Here is a 12,500-nt window from a genome sequence, read left to right on the forward strand (position 1 = left end):
TTACTGGTGATTTGTAAATAATATCGGCCTACTCTAATGTTGTTGGTATAGTTATCCTGTCACTGTCACATCCCTTCCATCTATCCATCTATATCTCTCTGTATCTATCTATCTATCTATCTATCTATCTATCTATCTATCTATCTATCCATCCATCCATCTACCGACCGACCTACGGACCTATCTATCTGTATACTTACTAATCTGTCTGCCTATGCACATATGTACCCATCTTTATATATTTACCTTTTCAATTACTTAGTATGAGATTACAGTTGGCTACATATCAATCTACCTAATAATCTATTCAACTATCTATATGCCTGTCACCTGATACACATATAGGCATAAGTACCTATTGTCTGACTAGCTGTATGCTCAGTTATCGGTCTGTCTGTCAAGCTTTCTTGGTCATTAATCGTTATAGCTGTATAATGTCCTGATGATGCCCTGCATCATAGAATTATACCAAACTTCTGAGATTGTTGGTAGTGATTTATATCTTATGCTTTTATGCTTAATGATGTTGGCATATTCGATGCCATTATCTTACTTGGTAAATATTCATGTTTTATTGATACATTCGATTATCATTATATTACTAATTTTGGCCGTATCGCCACTCGACTTACGTTGAGGGCTGAGTGCCAATCTTCATTTTCTATTCCATTATATAACATGCATTGGCCGTATCGCCACTCGACTTACGTTGAGGGCTGAGTGCCAATCTTCATTTTCTATTCCATTATATAACATGCATTGGCCGTAACGCCACTCGACTTACGTTGAGGACTGAGTGCCAATCTTCATTTTCTATTCCATTATATAACATGCATTGGCCGTATCGCCACTCGACTTACGTTGAGGGCTGAGTGCCAATCTTCATTTTCTATTCCATTATATAACATGCATTGGTCATTCGCCTCCCGACTCACGTCGGGGGCAATCCTAATTGAAATAAAACTATTAGATAGTAAGATTTAATAGTGTGTTATTTCTGTTTCTTTATTTGACAGTGTCGCCCCTTCCTTAGAACCAATCACGACCCTGAGCATTGCGCGAGAGAAAAACTCAGCATATCTCTTACGCAAAATAAGATCTTGTTTTGTTCTATCACTCCCTCTTCATTCGTCCCAAGCCTCAAGAAGCCTGCCACGCTGCCTGCCAAAATAGCGGCACTGGCAACTACACACATCTCATTCTCAACAACAAAAACTACACCTCATTATCAAGAAATATCTCGCCACCAAACCTCTCAGAACAACTCCATACATCCTCCCTATCAAATCTCTCTCATTTACTCCATCGACTATATTACACCTTCCTCATTAAAAACTACACGTAACTTGAAGAAAACTACAAAGAGGCTTCATTATTGTATGTACCCCCTGCAACCCAAATAACAAGATACCACAATAACAAGATTATTACATTGGCGCCCAGCGTATGGGAAGGCCCGACACTGTGAAAATAAGGACCGCTTTGACTGTGCAATAGATGATAGCGATGTTGGCTGCATAGCAACCAAGAGAGGGCATCCGATGACAACCCTAGTAGTGCTGGGTCGAGTTTGAAACGATCAAATCGAGCGGGTTTTCGATCGAGTCCTCTAAAATCGAGTCGGTTTCGGGCGGGTTTCGAGTCAGTGACGTCATCGAGCAGTGATTCGTTTGAAAAAAAAAAACACGAGTAACTCGTTTGCCACAGGAAACTTCACATACCCCTCCCTCTCTTATGTCTGTGGCTGGCTTGACTGCAGTCTGCAGCTTGTTATGATGGGGGCTGCCAGATGGCCAAGTTCAAAATTGGTTACTAAAAAACGCTTTTCTATTATTATTCATTTTAAAAAAAATCTTTTATTTAAAAAAAATGAAAAGATAAGTTTATCCAACTGTAGTCGATTGTTTTGTTAATCAAAACAAATGAGTTTTTCAAGGGAGTCAGAATGCTTGTGGTGTTTGGCTATTTGGGGTCTATTTGACTACTTGGGCAAGAAGAAATCTGGCTGTCTGGCAGCCTTGATTATGATCGTTCGTCGCATCACACACACACACACACACACACACACACACACACACACACACACGCCATCAAACAGTTGTTGATAGTGAAGGGTTGAGACCTCCCCCCCCCCCCCCTCCCACCACCATCATCCCGCTGTCACCTTAACATTTCATATTTATGTCGCGCCAAAAGTTGTCGGCCGCCCCCACCTCCCATAATTTGTCACTGGTCGTCATCGCCTCTTGTGTGTGCGGGAAAGGTCGTGCCTTTCATTTCATTATTTGAAAAATAAATGAACAAGGATGGTGTGTTTTTATTAGGTAGGTAGATAATAATAATATTTAGCAGGTTCCACACCCAGACACCCACGGATTGCCCGGACACGATGATAACGATGCCGACGACAATGGATGACGATGATGATGATGATGATGATGATGATTCTCGTGTTTCTGTTTAAAAAATGAAATACTTTAGCAGGTTCCACCCCCACCCCCCACACGGATAGACCGGACCCGAAGATGATGATTGTGGTTTTGCTGGCTGTTACTGCTGTGATGAGGATGATGATAATGATGATGATGATGATGATGACGATGGCGCAGATGGTGATTATTTGTTCGGTCGCTCAGTGGTACGGTGTCTCTTGTCACAAAATCAAGCCTTGTCAATGGCCGGATGAGTGACAGTGATTGTTAAAAATTGTGATCCAGACGTTAAGTCCGTGTGTCAGGCACTTGACTCAGGTGTGAATGTATTCTTATCTTATAAGCAATGACGGGTATTGTAAAGAGCTTTAATACAAAAGACTCCAAACAGCGATCGGTACCTACTGTACGAAATGGATGTATGGTCGATATGGCGTGCCGGAGGAATAAATTAAATTAAATATTGTGAAGTTCATTGAGCATGGTAAATCCTTGGAAATGCGCTTTGAACTAATACACCTGCTAGACAACTCCGATTCCAATATAAACGACTGATTAATATTCCCATATATAAACTATAGTTAGCTGAAAATCTTTCTTTGTCGGGACTCCAAAAGTATGGAACGAATTAGACAAAGAAATCAAAGGGTCTTTTAGGAGCACTGATTGATTTTAGATTGATTATTACATTGAAATGTGTTGATATTTATTTTATCCATTATTATTAGGGTGGTGGTGGTGGTGGTGGTGATGATGATGATCCCGCTGATATGATGGTGATGATAAATAAATTAAACAATTCCCTTTATTCATCCCATAGGGGAGATTCGTCTTTCGGGTCTATTCTAAGGGAAGACTGGAATAACCCAAGCGATAGCCGCAGTGCAGCGCCGCAAATTTAGTTAGGGCAAGGTGACTTGCTCAAGACCACTCAGCGGCGGGTGATCGAACTCGGTACCTTTCGGGTGCCAACCAAAGACCGTACCGCTGCCCCTGATGATGATGATGATGATGATGATGATGATGATGATGATGATGATGATGATGATGATGATGATGATGATGATGATGATGATGGGAACTAACAAAGAATACACAGGCATCTAAAATTGAAACATTCCATATTCAAAGCTAATGTTTTACTTTAAAAAATTGAGCTTTACAATATCCACTAAATGTGATCAAAGCGCTTTGTAAAGGGGTCCCCGGTCAACAGCAACATTTAATATGAAGGACGGGACATGCCGCCTGTTAGGCGATATTACAATTTTTCAGACAAAGACAACGCTGTTAACGGCCAGGTACTCATTTTACACCTGAGTACGGTGAGAGAATGTGAGTAAAGAGCCTTGTCCAAAGACTCAACTATGCACCGAGCGCGAGGCTTGAACCCAGGACTTTCCGATCCCAAAGCGGGTGTCATACCACTAGACCATTATAATGCACGAGACCCATGGTCGACTAGAGTACTACCTATAGTTACGTCATGACTAGACCACATAGCCGCACTACTGTAGGAGTGTTCATTGATAGAGGGATGCGTGTGTGTCATAGAAATAGCCTTAGTGTGTGTGTGTGTGTGTGTGTGTGTGTGTGTGTGTATGTGTGTGTGTGTGTGATAGTCAAACTTTAGTAGGTTTAATGAAGTCTTGTCACACACGCGTGATACACCGATTTTCCCTGCCACTGCCACCCAGACACACTAACATCTGACAAGGAGTGAGGGCTGTGGAAGAACCACAGACTACCGTGTGCAAACATTGGCGATTGGTATCGGATGGCAAACTGTGATCGTTTGAATTTGAAATGATTCGAAACACTCGTTACCCCTCCGCTCGCTCGAATCCTGATCGTCTCAAGCTCGTCTCACGTGTCAAGATCGTCTCAAGCTCACAACCCGCCTGATCGTTTTACGATCGAGTGATCGTTTTACTAACTCGCTCTTCCGGCATTGAGATCGAGCACTGACTCGTGGCTTGGCGCTCGGTCGTCGATCGAGTAAAAGCGATCAAATAACCCAACACTAGATAACAGTGATGACAACCCACGCTGAGACAAAGAAATGAAGTGAATGATCCGATGTGCGGTGTTAATCGTATTTTCTCTTAACAGTGAAAATATTATGTTTAGAAACATTCTTTACATCAGGCCTGATAATTTTATTTTATATTTCCTTTCATTTTTTGTTGTGTGTTTTAACGTGTCATTGTATTTCATTTCTTTTGCCTTTTGTTTCGCTGCCCGGTCTGATCAACCGAGTGGTGAGACATATTTGGTGTAAATTATTTACTTATATTTCCATCCCTCCCCCCCCCCCCCCCCCCCCCCCCCCCCACCCCCTCGAGTACCTCCTCGTCCCCTCTCCACGTGAATATTTACCTCGTTTGTTTGCTTTTATTATTATGAATTTTTAATTTGTATTTTTTCTCTCTTCCGTTACATGTTTTCACTATGCTCATTTTATAACAGCTCCATTTATTTGTTCTTGACACTTTGTCCATGCACGCAAATTTTATAGTGATTTTGTTTATGTTTATTTTGACTTGTACCTTTCTGGTCTGTGGGCAGTATCATGAAATTTATAACATATGTTTGCGTGTGTCAAGCACTTCACTCACAGCATGAGTGCTCAGAACACTTATCATTTTGTATGTTATGATCAGTAGAACGTAACCTCCAAGTAAATGGAAATAATAATACGTTTCCATCTTTCCTTCTTTTGGAAGACAGTTGTTAATGTTAGGTCATACTTTCTGGTTGATTGCGCACACTAAGACTCGCTGACTGGGTTAGGTGTCAGACATTCAACAACTCCTCTCTTTGCTTTTATCAGATATCTCAAGTATTGGATTCCAAGTAAATCCGGAAACAAGCCCTTCTGTCTCCCCTTTTCTCCTGCCTGCTATCAATTTCAGACAGGACTTAGTGGACTTAGTTGTTCTTTTGTTAGAGACGAAGTGTGACTTTTGAAAATGCATTTCTTTGTTTAGGGGCTTAGTTGGAATTCCGCATTCCGATTTTCTCCCCTTTTGGCTGTTCATTTCTTAATTTTATTTTACTGTGTACTGACATTCACCATTCTACGCGCCCCTCATCCACCTCCTACCTCCCTCCACTCCCTCTTCCCCGTCACTTACTCATCACATATTGTTAATCACTTTTGCAGTGCTTACAACTCCACCGCCCCCCCCCCCCTTCTCTCTCTCTCTCTCTGTCTCACTACCTGTCCCCCCCCCCCTCTCTCTATCGCTCTCTCTCTCTCTCTCTCTCTCTCTCTCTCTCTCCCCCCCCCCCCCCCTCTCTCTCTCTCTCTCTCTCTCTCTCTCTCTCTCTCTATCTATCTATCTATCTATCTGTCTATCTATCTCCAACGCTCTAGTAATATGGCTGAGTCGATTCAGAATTTGATCGACGGCATCGCTGCTCTGTCGAATGAGCAAAGAATGGAATTGCTCAATGCAGTGCAGGAAACAAAGAAAACGGAGCAACCTGTCAATGTCTCAGCCGTTAGAGCTGACGCTCCACGACTGTCCACCTTTTCCGGGGATGACGGCTCCCCTTCTCATTGTTCCTTTTTGCAATGGAAACTGGAGGTTAAAGACCTCCAGTGCTCTCATATGTTCTCGGAACGCATCCTTGTGGCGGCCATGAGACGCTCTCTAAAAGGGCTACCGGCCGACCTCATTCTTCAGATGGGGGAGGAAGTGACCTGCGACGCGATCATTCAAAGTCTTGATCGACTTTATGGTAATATTTTGCCTTCTTCCGATCTCTTGCAAAAGATTGCCATCGCGTCGCAGGTAGAGAATGAAGCAGTCACAGCGTGGGCTGTTAGGCTTCAGGCCTTGGTGGCACAGGTGTCAGGCAAAGTGCCACCTCTCATTACTGCTGAAGGTGGAGCGGACATGTTGAGCGCTCATACATGATTGCATGGGCATTACGATAATTGCTATTTTATTAATTGCTATTATATTATTATCTTTTATGTATATTTTCCTCTTTATCTGGGATTAGTTGCTTATAGTTTATTAAGAAAATCGGGGACGATTTTTTGTCTTGAGGGGGAAGTATGTAGTATGATGGTTTCATACTTCTTGTATTTTTTTAAATAGCACTTTCTGTTATGGTCTCCTTCTATTCGTCTTGCGGTATGCTGCGCGCCGTCGCACTTAAGTGGGGAGAAAGGATAAAACCAGTGGCGCACCTCGCTTCAACGTCATTCGCCTCCCGACTCACGTCGGGGGCAATCCTAATTGAAATAAAACTATTAGATAGTAAGATTTAATAGTGTGTTATTTCTGTTTCTTTATTTGACAGGTATGTTGAACTTTTATTATTAACATTGTCATAAGCATTATTATTATTATTATTATTATTATTATTATTATTATTATTATTATTATTATTATTATTATTATTATTATTATTATTATTATTATTATTATTATTATTATTATTATTATTATTATTGTTGCTGTTGCATTTATTGTTTTAATTATTGACATCGTGATTTCTTATTTTATTCATATCATTTCCGTGGATTGTTAATGCCTTTGTGTAATGACAGTAAATCGAATACGTGCCAGTATAACTTGTATCTGTCATGAGGAAAATACTTAGTCTAATTAATTGATTACATGAGTGCTAGCAATAATCTGTTTATCACGATTACAAACTTACCACGATCTTTATTACTGGTGATTTGTAAATAATATCGGCCTACTCTAATGTTGTTGGTATAGTTATCCTGTCACTGTCACATCCCTTCCATCTATCCATCTATATCTCTCTGTATCTATCTATCTATCTATCTATCTATCTATCTATCTATCTATCTATCTATCTATCCATCCATCCATCTACCGACCGACCTACGGACCTATCTATCTGTATACTTACTAATCTGTCTGCCTATGCACATATGTACCCATCTTTATATATTTACCTTTTCAATTACTTAGTATGAGATTACAGTTGGCTACATATCAATCTACCTAATAATCTATTCAACTATCTATATGCCTGTCACCTGATACACATATAGGCATAAGTACCTATTGTCTGACTAGCTGTATGCTCAGTTATCGGTCTGTCTGTCAAGCTTTCTTGGTCATTAATCGTTATAGCTGTATAATGTCCTGATGATGCCCTGCATCATAGAATTATACCAAACTTCTGAGATTGTTGGTAGTGATTTATATCTTATGCTTTTATGCTTAATGATGTTGGCATATTCGATGCCATTATCTTACTTGGTAAATATTCATGTTTTATTGATACATTCGATTATCATTATATTACTAATTTTGGCCGTATCGCCACTCGACTTACGTTGAGGGCTGAGTGCCAATCTTCATTTTCTATTCCATTATATAACATGCATTGGCCGTATCGCCACTCGACTTACGTTGAGGGCTGAGTGCCAATCTTCATTTTCTATTCCATTATATAACATGCATTGGCCGTAACGCCACTCGACTTACGTTGAGGGCTGAGTGCCAATCTTCATTTTCTATTCCATTATATAACATGCATTGGCCGTATCGCCACTCGACTTACGTTGAGGGCTGAGTGCCAATCTTCATTTTCTATTCCATTATATAACATGCATTGGTCATTCGCCTCCCGACTCACGTCGGGGGCAATCCTAATTGAAATAAAACTATTAGATAGTAAGATTTAATAGTGTGTTATTTCTGTTTCTTTATTTGACAGTGTCGCCCCTTCCTTAGAACCAATCACGACCCTGAGCATTGCGCGAAGAAAAAACTCAGCATATCTCTTGCGCAAAATAAGATCTTGTTTTGTTCTATCACTCCCTCTTCATTCGTCCCAAGCCTCAAGAAGCCTGCCACGCTGCCTGCCAAAATAGCGGCACTGGCAACTACACACATCTCATTCTCAACAACAAAAACTACACCTCATTATCAAGAAATATCTCGCCACCAAACCTCTCAGAACAACTCCATACATCCTCCCTATCAAATCTCTCTCATTTACTCCATCGACTATATTACACCTTCCTCATTAAAAACTACACGTAACTTGAAGAAAACTACAAAGAGGCTTCATTATTGTATGTACCCCCTGCAACCCAAATAACAAGATACCACAATAACAAGATTATGACAATAATAATAATAATAATAATAATAATAATAATAATAATAATAATAATAATAACAATAATAATAATAATAATAATAATAATAATAATAATAATAATAATAATAATAATAATATAATAATAATAATAATAATAATAATAATAATAATAATAATAATAGTAATAATAATAATAATAATGACAATGAAGAAGAAGAAGAAAGAAGAAGAAGAAGAAGAAAGAAGAAGAAGAAGAAGAAGAAGAGAAGAAGAAGAAGAAGAAGAAGAAAGAAAAGAAGAAGAAGAAGAAGAGAAGAAGAAGAAGAAGAAGAAGAAGAAAGAAGAAGAAGAAGAAGAAGAAGAAGAAGAAGAAGAAGAAGAAGAAGAAGAAGAAGAAGAAGAAGAAGAAGAAGAAGAAAGAAGAAGAAGAAGAAGAAGAAGAAGAAGAAGAAGAAGAGAAGAAGAAGAAGAAGAAGAAGAAGAAGAAGAAGAAGAAGAAGAAGAAGAAGAAGAAGAAGAAGAAGAAGAAGAAAGAAGAAGAAGAAGAAGAAGAAGAAGAAGAAGAAGAAGAAGAAGAAGAAGAAGAAGAAGAAAGAAGAAGAAGAAGAAGAAGAAGAAGAAGAAGAAGAAGAAGAAGAAGAAGAAGAAGAAGAAGAAGAAGAAGAAGAAGAAGAAGAAGAAAGAGAAGAAGAAGAAGAAGAAGAAGAGAAGAAGAAGAAGAAGAAGAAGAAGAAGAAGAAGAAGAAGAAGAAGAGAAGAAGAAGAAGAAGAAGAAGAAGAAGAAGAAGAAGAAGAAGAAGAAGAAGAAGAAGAAGAAGAAGAAGAAGAATGTAGTTTTTCCTTTTTTTTTCTCGAAATATTGATCTAGTGGTATGATATTTGATTTTCGGACTACGGCTTGAATAGTCAAATCCCGATAGGACCGACTGAAAAGTGTCTTTACTCACATTTTATCTCACCACATTTAGGTGATCAATGAGGCCGTTGTTTTCAAAAATTATTACAGTGCCTAATAGGATGTATGTCTCTTCCTAAATGTGTTCGGTGTTGCTCTTGGCTTGAGTCTCCTTTTAAAGTGCTTTGAGCAAAATTAGTGGATATATTTTGCTCTTTATAGAGCTCAGGAATTTTATTACAATCACTTTACGAAACAACGCTTTATATAGCGTAAGAGTTTTGTTTGTTTTTGTTTTTGGTTTGTTTGGTTTGTTGTTTGTTTTTGGGGGCTTTTTTGGGTTTGTTTGTTTTTTTGTTGTTGTTGTTGTTGTTGTTGTTTTTTGTTTGTTTGTTTGTTTTTTTTTTTTGTTGTTTTAGCGATAACAAAATAAGTAAAATTATTCAATTGATTTTCATGATATTTTGTGATGATCGTCAAAACTAAAATCAAGGGACAGAATCGTGTTACGTTCCTCATAGAAATATTATTATGACAATAATACAGAGAACATGTGGTATACAGAGAGCATGCGGTCTGTGCACGATATTCAAGACGACAGAAGATTCAAGATTGGGGCAAAAAGCTTTAAAATCCTTCCCATTTGGGTATCACGTTACTGACAACTATCACATTATGTATTACTTATTCAAAGAAATAGGTATTTCTCTTAAGTAATTTATCTACTTGGGGCTCCCGATAGCTCAGTCTGTAGAGCACTCACTTCACACGCAAAAGCACCAAGATCGATCCCCGATGCAGTCGAGATTTTATTCTGCCCCCCCCCCCCCCCCCCCCCCCGGTCCACCCAGCAGTGATTGGGTAGCTGGTAGAAAGTACTTTGTGATAAACTAGGGTCATATACAAAGGATAGCGGGCAATTGCTTTTGTCCGTTTAACGCTATATTATCGGGATAAATTACGGCTCTATATGAAGGACCTTTTTCATTTATTTACTGAAACAAAATAAATTTGAACATTTAAACGCATTTCCACGAATTATCCATGCTCAGTGCGCTTCACAAAGTTTCATAAATAGATGTTCATATTTATTTTATTTACCTTTTAATATATTTATTTGTTTTATTCTTATATTTATTTATCTGACGTAGTTGATACATCTCACTTTTGATCTAAAGGTTTGTTTGCGTTTTTTAATCGAAATAGCCAACAAAGCATTGGAGATGCTGTTGTCCCATTATCAACAGGGCATATCCCAGCCGAACAAGCTGGTCTTTGACTTTATGAGCGTTTATCACAAAATTGTCACACGACAAATGTAATTTCCGGGTGTGTCAAACTTAATGTCGTTATGAAGATATCGAATGTCACAATATTTGTTGAACATAAAATACATTTAATTAGCAAATGGCATTTAGGAACCATTCGGGAAAACAGTTACATATGTTTAAAAAGAACAAACGCATCCACAAGTATATGGCGGAAAAACAGGTACATATGTTTAAACAGAACAAATGCATCCACAAGTATATGGCGAATTTATTAAAGGAGATGCTCGAAATGACCTCCTTTGGGTCCCACACATTTGCGTACTCTCGTGATGAAAATGACGTGTGGCTCCCTCACAAAGCTGCTGGTCAACACGTGTTGACCTGTTCCTGCACTTTTGACTGACCAATTTATTCAACGATATGCCAATTTTATTCAAGCCTCAAGCATGCTTTAAAATTATCTTATGTGACAGATGTTTTATTTTGTTTGTTTCTCCGTTTGTTTTTTGATATTTTTTGTTTTCTTTTCTTTTTTGTTGTTTTTGTTTTGTTTTCTTTTTTCCTTTTTTGTTGTTGTTGTTTTCCTTGGGGTTTGTTTTTTTTTTTGTTCTTTGTTGTTTTTTGTTGTTGTTTTTTTTTTTTTGGTGTGAACAAAACGAGAATAAATCAAATAGAATGATACCAAAAACAAAACACTCATTTTCGCAGTTGACTGCTAAACAAAAGACAAGTTAGGACATACATTATCAGAAGATCACAAAAAAAGTTAGATTTTGTTGTGTAAAGTTATCAAATAATGAAATGTCAAGTGAATTTAAATTCACCTACCAACGCTCCCTCTCTCTCTCTCTCTCTCTCTCTCTCTCTCTCTCTCTCTCTCTCTCTCTCTATATATCTCTCTCTCTCTCTATCTATCTATCTATCTATCTCTCTCTCTCTCTCTATCTATCTCTCTCTCCCTCTCTCTCTCTCTCTCTCTCTCTCTCTCTCTCTCTCTTTCCCTCTCTCTTAAACACACACACACACACACACACACACACACACACACACAAACATGCACCCTATTCTTTGTTTGAATTCGTCTTATTCACCATCATTTTGCTGGGGTGTTTGTTAGCTAAATCTAAAACAATTGCTCTGTACCATGATTTTTGCCTTTCGTTTGGATATGCCATGTACATCGACAGTAATACCAATACCATAGATAATTTATTTATTCGTTAATTGGGTAACACTCAGTCTAACTCAGTAAGTCACGTTTATATGAATAAGTTCTCATTCATTTTAAGATAATTTATTTTAATCAGATACAAGACTCTAGTATTTACGAGAATGGTTGGAAAAAGTGAATAACGAAACACTGTACGAACCGTTCTGGTATGAATGAACATTGAATAATTTATTGTCAAGTAAAATGAGACAACATTTGATATTCATTATTGATTATATAATTCTATACAAAATTTCATATGTTTTTTACGCACCAAAGATATTATTCACAAAGCATAAAATATTTAAAATATATAAGGGGCGAAGCTAACGTTTGTTTGTTTTGTTTTTAAGGGTTTTACGGCGCTTGCAACACATTAAGGTCATATAAGCGTCAGTAAAAAGGAAGAAGACGGGTTAGTAAAAAGTTCTAGAATTACAAATAAAGCATCCAAGAAAAGGTAAGACAAAGGGGAATTTGTTCAAATAGGAAACAGATGTAGATTCCAAGAGCACACTATCAAAATACTTAGTTTGAGATCACCTAAAAGTCTCATCCAGAGAAGAGCACAGGTCCCACTAAGAGGG

At 38.2% G+C, this 12,500-nt stretch overlaps 1 protein-coding gene across 1 annotated transcript in view; it reads right to left on the minus strand.

Moving 5' to 3' along the window:
- Positions 1-12,075: 12,075 nt before the first annotated feature.
- Positions 12,076-12,500, minus strand: part of LOC144980236 (uncharacterized) — a 25,240-nt gene continuing 24,815 nt past the window's right edge. The window contains exon 12 of the mRNA XM_078927843.1: positions 12,076-12,500. This exon is cut by the window's right edge and continues 1,737 nt beyond it. The gene's annotated coding sequence lies outside the window, so the exon portion shown is untranslated.

Source organism: Berghia stephanieae, chromosome 1, assembly GCF_034508935.2.
Source record: "Berghia stephanieae isolate SIO BIC M18660-M18661 chromosome 1, UCSD_Bste_1.3, whole genome shotgun sequence".
In the NCBI taxonomy this organism is placed as follows: domain Eukaryota; kingdom Metazoa; phylum Mollusca; class Gastropoda; order Nudibranchia; family Aeolidiidae; genus Berghia; species Berghia stephanieae.